This window comes from Cynocephalus volans, chromosome 2, assembly GCF_027409185.1.
Source record: "Cynocephalus volans isolate mCynVol1 chromosome 2, mCynVol1.pri, whole genome shotgun sequence".
Taxonomy (NCBI): Eukaryota; Metazoa; Chordata; class Mammalia; order Dermoptera; family Cynocephalidae; genus Cynocephalus; species Cynocephalus volans.
The window spans coordinates 161,037,232-161,047,861 of record NC_084461.1 but is presented as its reverse complement, the minus strand read 5'-3'; the positions used below and the strand labels follow the sequence as shown (position 1 = coordinate 161,047,861).

General features: G+C 39.9%; 1 non-coding gene across 1 annotated transcript; it reads left to right on the top strand.

Annotated features, from left to right (window-relative positions):
* The first annotated feature begins 4,575 nt into the window (after window positions 1–4,575).
* Window positions 4,576–4,682, top strand: LOC134371291 (U6 spliceosomal RNA). The gene has a single exon (XR_010022732.1). It is a non-coding gene; the product is annotated as a U6 spliceosomal RNA (small nuclear RNA).
* Window positions 4,683–10,630: the final 5,948 nt, after the last annotated feature.

Below are 10,630 nucleotides of genomic sequence, written 5' to 3'. Positions count from 1 at the left end.
AGAGACTGACAGAGGCAGTGCTCGGCCCTTACTGCGGGTTAGTTTCGTTCCTTACTTTCTGAACTACAGTTTCCTCCCTTTGTAACATGAAGAGAACCATGCTGAACAGGTAGGTCGGCATGAAGACCAGAAGAGATGCTGCATCTAGGGACTGTTGCAGGGCCTGGGTTGTCATGAGCTCAGTTATTGTGGGGAGGGCTGAGGAAGGCTGTGTCCCCTGCAAACTCTCAGCACAGGTGCTCCGATGCTATTCGCACAGGGCATGGTAGTGAGGGGGGACACTCTTCACCCCTGGTTCCTAGAGCTGGGTGTCCTTGTCCTGGGGACACAGGGCCACATGGTGGGCTCTGATGGAACACACACCCTTCCTCATGATCATGGCCTGGGTCCTTGCAGGGAGCTGCTCTGGCTGGTGCTTCAGCACCACCTTCTGTGGCTGTCCCAGTGCTCACAAAGCGGCCACTGGTTCACAGGGGGCCCACGTGCCTCCTTCCATGTGAAGTGGAGTCCTTGGCCAGAGGCTACGTTGTGTGGATCCAACGCCTGTGGGTCAGGCATTCCATAAGCCCCTGGACAGTGCTGCTGGCTGAGGCTCTGTGGGTAATGCAGACAAATCCATAGTTACCTTTCCCTGTGAAGATGACCCACCAGCCCTTCCAGTGCAGACAACCAACCCCCATGTGGCCAGTTGCACTCCTCCAGAAACACTGGTCTCTCTTCCTGCAGGTGGGCATTCAGAGTAGGTGACAGCCAGATCAGCCTGGCGAGTGCACAGCAAGCTGGTGGCCTGTGCACAGCCTCCCTCTCTGCCACCCAAGCTCACTGCTCTTTGTGCCAGGTACAGGGAGGCTGGTAGTGAAAACTCAGTAACGTCCACTGGCTCGGTCACCTGCCTACTCAGTAGTTCAGTGCCTCATCCATGATGGAGGAGTTGTGCTGGGCGTGAACATGCTGTGCAAGCATCTTCACATTTTGTGCCACTTCTGCTTCCAGCCAGCCAGGCCACTGGCCAGGAACTGGTGTGCGTTGCATCTCCACTTGCTTTGACTTCTGCAGAGTGTAGGTGATCAGGTGCAGTCTTGTTTACAGGCTGCTCCTGAGTGTGGCTTTAAGCAGCCACTGGCCATGTTGGCTTGTGCCCACATTCAGAGATGAATCACTCATGAACCAAGCTGGGCTTGTCCTCGTGCTCCAGCTAGTGTAGAGGATCCTCTCCCCATGCCCACCTCACAGGGGGCCACAGGTGCATGCTGGGAAGGGTGGCCAATGCACCCGTGGTGATCGACAGCGTGGGGACCTTCTCATGCAGCTTACTCATGAATGCTGAGGATGAGCTTCAGCCAGGCCCTGAGATCCTAAAGACATGAGAGGCCGAAGAGACCCCCCTCACCCTCTGTAATCCAGGAAATGGCTGCTGAGAGGAAGCCTCTTCCCCTGGGAATTAGATGTGACTCCTGGACATGCTTCCTCCACATGGGATAAAGCCAGACTCAGATCTTTCAAATCCCCCTCTCTGTCTCGTAAGTGGTTAGATGAGCTATTAGTCACCTTGGTCAATCAGAACAAAATGCTTGACCAATCTCTGAACTGACAGACTTTAGTTAAGCTCCTGTCCTCCCCCAGGACCCTGGACTTTGGCCCACCCTCAGATGGAGTAGGCATCTGAATGCAGAATGGCCTCCCTTAACTTCTTCCAAACATCAGTTGGCTGAAAAGAGACAGTGCAGAGTCCCCATCCCAGCCTGGTTCTTTCTAGCCCTGTTGTTCCCCTGTAACATAACAGCCCTTCTTGGCTGACCTGTGAGGCACTTGGTAATCTCAGGTCCAGGCTTCTCCATGCTGCAACAGTCCTGCTCCCCTTCTGCCAGTAATCCCTTTGAGAAGAGGCTGTCCTTACCTAAGCTGGATTGCTCTTAACTGGATAGTGCCCTCTGGTTCTGTGCAGCCCTGATCTTGAATGTACCATCTCCAGCTTATGAAGGGATGCTGTGGGGCCCATCCGCTGGGACTTGGTGAGCGTGACAGGCCCGACCCACAGTGTTCACTTCCAGATGCGCGGTCACAAGCAGCCTGTAGTCAGGTGTTCCTTCCTCACTAAGGACAGTTTTCCCATAGGGAAGAATCCCCTGCCGCAGGGGCACGGCAGTGCTCCAAACCCCAGATGCTGTGCTGTGATTCTCCCACTTCATCAGATCCACTACTGACACCCCCGCCACAATGGAGTCTGTAGATGCTTTGGTCTATCACGTGACTGAGATGAGGAGTGTTAACATAATTTTGGGGCAAAACTGTCACTAATTATTGATTTCTCCACACAAACACAAATAAGGCCATTGTTCCGATCAAGAGATATAAAGAGCATATTCTCCAATTCAGTACCTCATGCCATGTGCCGAGGCAGTACTGATCAGCTCCAGCAACAACAGTGTGTCTGGAGCAGCAGCGGCCATCAGGGTGGCTACTTGGTTGAGCTAGAGGTGGTCTGCAGTCCTCCCTCAGGACACATCCTGCTTCTGAAGAGGCTGCACTGTGGAGCTGAAAGAAAGCATATAAGGACCACCCCCATGAGTTCCACCCAGCTGCAAGCATAAGGTCCTTAAAAGTGGCACTAATCTCAGCCATCCCACTGCAGTTCCACCCCTGCAAACATGCAACACTGTTATTGATTGGCTATCTAGGTTGGGGGGATGCAAGTCAGCAGCTTCCACTTGACACTCTTACTTCATAGGCCAAGGGCCCAATGTGGGGGCCACTCCGATTGCCAAGTAGATAAACAGTTATACATCCAGGGACTGGGAAAGGATCACTGGATGAGTCAGCAACATTTAGGTGGAATTTATTCAGGACTCTAGTTATTTCATAGCCCCATAAGCTTCCACTCTAATGGGGACCATGATGATACTTTGGGTCTTTCGGAATCAATGTCAGCTTAGACTCATGTCCAAAAGTCCTCAAAATGTCTAGATCAGGGGTCAGCAAACTTTTCCTATAAAGTGCTAGAGAGTGAACATTTTAGACTTTGCACACCGTAAGGTCTTGGCTGCAACTATGGACCCTGCAACTGTAGTGTAAAGGCCTCCATACACATTATGTAAATGAATGAATGTGGCTATGCTCAAATAAAACTTTATTCACAATAACAGGTGTCCAGCTCAATTTGGCCTGGAGGTTGTAGTTTGCTGGCCCTTGGTCCAGGTATTCTCTTTTCCAAGTGTACAATCACACAAGTAAATGGCCCTAAGTTCCTTGTGAAGAAGGGCTGGGTATGTACAGTACATCTTGAACACTGCAGGGGTTCAGAGTTCCTCTGTGATGAAAAAACAAATAAACCAAGCAAACCACCATGGACATATTTCTGAAAATTGTGACACCTTCTCAAGAAGAGCCTCAGGCAGCTCCTCCAGGAGGTATTCCAAAATAAGGCACTGCTATCATTGGAGATGACAGCTCCATGGGTGATATTGCCCCAGAGGACTTTCCAGAGGGATAAGTGTGGAGGCAAAGACAGTGATATTGATAATCCTGGCCCTGTGTAAGCCTACATTAATGTGTGTGTTTATGTTTTAGTTTTCAATAAAAAAGCTTAAAAAGTAAAAAAAAAAAAAAAAGAAAGAAAAATTTTAAAAATAGAAAAAAGCCTACAGAATAATAATATAAAGCAAGAAAATATTTTTGTACAGCCATACAATGTGTTTCTGTTTTAAGCCAAGTGTTATTACAAAACAGTCAAAAATTTGAAAAAGAATTGTTTATAAAGTAAAAAAGTTACATACAGTAAGCTAAGTTTAATTTATTATTGAAGAAAGAAAAATATTTTGCATAAGCTTAGTGTAGCCTAAGTGTACGGTGTTTATAGAGTCCACTGTGTGCACAGTAATGTCTGAGGCCCTCATGTTCACTCACCACTCACTCACTGACTTGCCCAGAGCAACTCCCAGTCCTGCAAACTCCATTCGTGGTAAGTGCCCTATACAGGTGTGCCATTTTCTACCTTTTATACCATATTTCTCTGTATGTCTTCTATATTTACATATGCTTGATTATAAAAACACTTACCATTGTATTACAATTGCCTACTGTGTTCCCTGGTATCCAAGGATGCTTTCTAATGCTGACCACAAGCTAACTGAACAGACACCTCAGAAACCACACCCAACAAATAATGGTCTTTACAAAAATTTCTCAAAAATTCACTAAACAAACAGCTAGAACCCATTGGAAACCAGCACAACAAATCCTGAAAAGGGAAATAATCTTATTTCCAGAGTTACAACATTGTAATACTTAAATGTCCACTTTTCAACAAAAGATTACAAAGCATGCAAAGGAACAAGTAAGTAGTGTCCATTCTTAAGAGAAATACACAAAAAGTGCCCCTGAAGGGTGCAGACATTAGACTTTCAGGGCACAGACTTTAAACTCTTAAATATGCTCAAAGATCTAGCAGAAATAATTGACAGAGAACCAAAGGAAATCAGGAATACAATCTCAAAATAAATAGAGAATATCAATAAAAATAGAAAAACATGAAAAAGAAAACAAATAAAAATTCTTGCACTTACAAGTACAATACTTGTACTCATGTCAGCAGCACATATATTAAAATTGGAACAATACAGAGAAGATTAGCATGGCCCCTGTGCAAGGATGACACGCAAATTTGTGAAGCATTCCATGGTTTTCAAAGAGACAATCTTAAAAGCAGCAAGAGAAAAGCACCATCACTTAGAAGGGAGCCCTCATCATACTAACAGCAGACTTCTCAACTGAAACTCTACAGGCAAAAAGAACATGGGATGACATATTCAAAATACTAAACAAAAAAACCTGCCAGCCAAGAATACTATACACAGCAAAGGCTCTCCTTCAGAAAGGAGGGTGAAATAGTATATTTCCCAGACAAAAACTGTGGGAGACCCTCACCACATGACTAACGCTGCAAGAAATTCTCAATAATCACTATCATGACTATACAAGTAAGAATAAAATCACTACTAAAACACAAATGCAAATAAGACAGATAAAAGACACTAAATCCTACCACCATAAAAACACCCAACAAACATTGAAGATCAATAGTCAAAGGAGAAGAAAGGAACTAAAGATACTTAAAATATCTAAAAGAAATGCAATAAAATGCCAGAAATAAGACAGTATCTCTCAGTAACAACTCTTAATGTAAATGGATTAAATTCCCCAATCAAAAGACACAGACTGATGGATCAGATCAAAAAACTACACCCAACTAAATGCTGTTTATGAGAGACTCATCTCACTGGAAAAGATGCACACAGACTAATACCGAAGGGATAGAAGAAGATATACCATGCAAATGGAAACCAAAAATGAGCAGGAGTAGCTAATCTTATATCAGATAAAATAGATTTTAAATGAAAAACCATAAACAGACACAAAGAAGGCCACTATATAATTATAAAGGGACCTATCCAGCAAGAAGAAATAATAACCATAAATATATATGCACCCAACACTGGAGCACTCAGAAATATAAAGCAAAGACTATTAGACCGAAAGAAAGAGACAGACCCAAATACAACAATAGTAGGGGACCTGAACACCCCTCTCTCTTCACTTGGCAGATGATCCAGGCAACAAATCAACAAAAACACACAGAATTTAAACCATACTTTAGGCCAATTGGACCTGGCAGGTATCTACAGAACATTTCACCCAACAACTACAGAATACACATTCTTCTCATCAGCACACAGAACATTCTCCAAGATAGACCACATACTGAGTCAGAAATTAAGTCTCAATAACTTTAAAAAAATCAAAATCATCTCAAGTAACTTTTTAGACAACAGTGGATTAACATGAGAAATTAATAACAAGTGAAACTCAGGAAATTATACAAATGCATGGAAATTAAACAACAGGCTCCTGAATGAACTATAGGCCCAAGAAGAAATGAAACAGGAAATCAAAAAATTCTAGAAAACAATGAAAATAAAAAGATATCATATCAAAACCTGTGGGATACTGCAAAAGCAGTACTAAATGGGAAGTTTGTAGCAATAAATGCCTACATCAAAAAAATTAGAAAGATTTCAAGTAAATGATCTAACCCTACACCTAAAAGAACTGAAAAAACAACAATCCAATTCCAAAGTTAGTAGACAGAAAGAAATAATTAAGATTAGAGCAGAACTAAACGATATGGAGACCCCCAAAATGACATGAAAGATCAATAATACAAAAAGTTGTTTTTTTGAGATGAACAAAATAGACAAACCATTAGCTAGGTTAACAACAACAAAAAAAAAAAAAAGAGAGAGAGAGAGAGAAAACCCAAATTAAAAAATCAGAAGTGAAAAAGGAGACATTACAGCTGATACCACAGACATACAAAAAATCATTACGGTCTATTATGAACAACTACATGCTAACAAATTTGAAAACCTGGAGGAAATGGGTAAATTTCTGGACACATACAAACTACCAAGACGGAACCAAGAAGAAATAGAAAACCTGAATAGAACAATAACAAGCAATGAGATTGAAGCAGCAATCAGCAGTCTCCCTATGAAGAAAAACCCAGGATTGGATGGCTTTACTGCTGAATTCTACCAGACTATAAAGAGGAATTAATACCAATCCTCTTCAAACTATTCCAAAAAAATTGAAGCATAGGCCACTCTCCCAAATTCATTCTATGAGGCTAGTGTTACCTTGATACCAAAACCATACAAAGAGAAAACAAAAAAGAAAACTACAGACCAATATCTCTGATGAAGGTTGATGCAAAAATCCTCAATAAAATATCTACAATTACAATACAGCAACATGTCAAAAAATTATACACCATGATCAAGCAGGATTCATCCCAGAGATGTAAGGATGGTTCAACATACACAAGTCAATAAATGTGGTACACCACCTCAACAAAGTCAAGGATAAAAACCATATGATTATCTCGATAGATGCAGAAAAAGCATTCACCAAAATTCAACATTGTTTCATGATAAAGACCCTCAGCAAATTAGATATAGAAAGAAAGTATCTCAACACAATAAAAGTCATCTGTGACAAGCCCTCTGCCAATGTCATTCTGAATGAGGAAAAACTTAAAGCTTTTCCTTTATGAACAGGAACAAGATAAGGATGTCAACTCTCACCACTTCTATTTAAGATAGTAGTGGAGGTACTAGCTAGAGCAATCAAGCAAGAGAATAAATAATGGCCATCCAGATTGGAAAAGATAAAGTCAAACTGTCCCTATCTATGGATGACATGATCCTATATATAGAAAAATGTATAGACTCTACCAGAAAACTCTTAGAGCTGATTAATAATTTCAATAATGTTGCAGGTTACAAAAATCAATGCTCTCAAATCAGTTGCATTTATATTCTCTGATAATGAACAAACAGAAAGAGAGATTAAGAAAGTAAGCCCATTTACAACAGTTGCAAAAAAAAAACAAAAACAAAAAACAAAAAAACCTAGGAATCAATTTAACCAAGGATATGAAAGATCTCTACAATGAGAACTACAAAACACTACTGAAAAAAGTTAAAGGGGACACACAAAAGTGGAAAGACATTCCATGCTCTTTCATGGAATGTCAACACTGTGAAATGTCAACACTGGGAAGAATCAACACTGTGAAAATATCCATACTACCCAAGGCAATCTATAGATTCAATGCAATCCCCATCAAAATACCAACGACATTCTTCACAGAAATTGAAAAAACAATCCTAACATTTGTATGGAACAACAAAAAGACCCTGAATAGCCAAAGCAATCCTGAGCCAATGTAAATAATTTTTTTTTTTTAAAAAGCTGGAGACATGCATGACACTACCCAATTTTCAATTATATTACAAAGCTATAGTAACCAAAAACAGTACAGTACCAGCATAAAAATAAAAACTCAGACCAGTGGATCAGAATAGAGAACCCAGAAATCAACCCACAGACTTACAGAAAACTGATCATTGAGAAAGGCAACAAAAGCATACATTGGGGAAAAGACTGCCTCTTCAATAAATGGTGTTGGAAAAACTGTACATCCATATGCAGAAGAATGAAACTAGACCTGCACCTCTCACCATATACCAAAATCAACTCAAAATGGATTAAAAACTTAAGTATGAAACCTGAAATCATAAAACTACTAAGGGAAAGTAAAGGGAAAACATTCCAGGAAGTAGGACTGGGCAAAGACTCTATGAATCAGAGCCCGAGATCACAAGCAACAAAATAAAAAATAAATAAATGGCATTATATTAAACAAAAAGCTTCTGCACAGAAAATGAAACAATCAAAAGTGTGAAACAACAATCTATGGAATGGGAGAAAATATTTGAAAACTGTACATCCAACAAGGGATTAATATCCAGAATATACAAGGAACTCAAACAATTACACAGTAAAAAAACAAATAACCCAATTAAAAAATGGTCAAAGGAGCTGAATAGAGATTTTTCAAAGGAAAACATACACATGGCCAATAGTTGCTTAAGAAAATGCTCAACATCACTAATCATCAGGGAAATGCAAATTAAAACCACATTGAGATATCATCTCTCCCCAGTTGTACTGGGCATAATCAAGAAGATAGAAAATAACAAATGCTGGTGAGGTTGTAGAGAGACAGAAATGTGCCTACACTGTTGGTAGGACTGTAATTTAGTACAACCATTATGGAAAACAGTCTGCAGGTTTCTCAAACAACTATAGATAGATCCACCATAGGATCCAGCAATCCCACTTCTAGGTATTTACCCAAAGAAGTGGAAATCATCATGTTGAAGGGATACCTGCACTCCCATGTTCATTGCAGCCCTATTTACAATAGCCAAGATATGGAACCAGCTGAAATGTCCATCAATGAATGACTGGATAAGGGAAATGTGGTATATATACACCATAGAATACTACTCTGCTATAAAAAGAAAAATGAAATTCTGCCATTCACAGCAACATGAATGAGTCTGGAGAAAATTTTGTTAAGTGAAATAAGCCAGGCACAGACAGAAAAATATTGCATGTCCTCAACTCATGAAGTGGGAGCAAAGAGAGTAAGAAGAAGGAAAGAAAGGCTACAGTGGTGTGTTGGACTTGCATAGGGAGAGAGCATACCTACGGCTGTGGGGGGTTGGGGTTGGAGAGAAGGAGGCAGGTCTAGGATTAACTGGGTGTCAGAAATGGGGAAGAGCAATTTTTGGTAATGGGCATGCTTATAGTATTGATCTAATCATCACATCTTGGGCACAGGTGGTGATGGTCAGCTTTGAACCCCATGAATATGCATAATCAATAAAAAATGTATAATACTAAAATTAAAATTTTGCCAAAGGTTTCCAGTGATAGATGTGAGATGTAAGAAGAATCAGTGAACTTGAAGATAGGTCAATTAAAATCACCCACTATGAGACGAAAAAAAGAAAACGAATGAAGAAAAATTCCTGAAGTCTAAAGGACTTGTAGGACAAATTAAGCAGTCCAGCATAACATAATAGGAGTCCTGCAAGAGGATGAGAGAGAAAGGAGACAAAAGAATATTTAAAGAAGTAATGGTAAAGAACTTCCCGAATTTTCTAAAAGACATGTGTCTACACATCCGTAAAGCTCAATGAACTACAAAAACAATAAAAACATAGAGATCCACAGTAAGACACATTGTAATCAAACAGACCTGTGGAATACTCTCTAGGATGGACCATATATTAGCTCAAACAAATGTCTCAATGAATTTAAAAGGCTGAAATCAGCCTGAGTCTTCAAACTCAGTGGAATAAAACTAGAAGTCAATAAATGAAGGAATACTGGCAAATTCATAAATATGTGGAAATTAATCAACACACTCTTGAACAACCAATGTGTGAAAGAAGAAATAACAGAGAAAATTAGAGAGTACTTTGAGACAAATAACAACAAATACAACATAAGAAAAACCTTATGGGATACAGTGAATACTGAGCCCAAATCCATCAAATTAATAATCTAATTTTACATTTAAGTGAACAAAAAATAAATAAATAAAAGGAAGAAGGAGAAGAACAACAACTACCCCAAGCCAGGAAAGGAATGAAATAACAATGTGATGAATGAAATAAGAATAGAAAACAATGGAGGGAAATCAGTGATGCCAAAGGTTGGTTCTTATCAAAAGGTCAACTAAATTGATAAACCATTAGCTAGATTGACTAATAAAAAAAGAAGACAAATTATTATAATCAGAAATAAAAGTGGGGCCATTGCTACTGATTTTAGAGAAATAAAAAGAATTATTAGATAATAATGTGAACAATTATACACCAACAATTAGATAACCTAGATAAAATGGACAAATTCCTAGAAACACACAATCTACCAAAACTGACTCAAGAAGAAATAGAAAACCTGAATTTATTTGTAACAATTAAGACTGAAACTGTAATCAGAAACCACCTTCCAACGAAGAAAAGGCTGGGGTCAGATAGCTTTACTGGTGAATTCAACCAAACATATAAGTAGGAATTAACATCAAGTGTTCCCAAACTCTTTGAAAAAATATAAGAAGAGGTAACTGTTCCTAACTCATCATGTGGGGCCAGCATCCATTTATGATTAAAAAAACTGTCAACAAAATAAGTACAGAAAGAACTCATGTCAACTC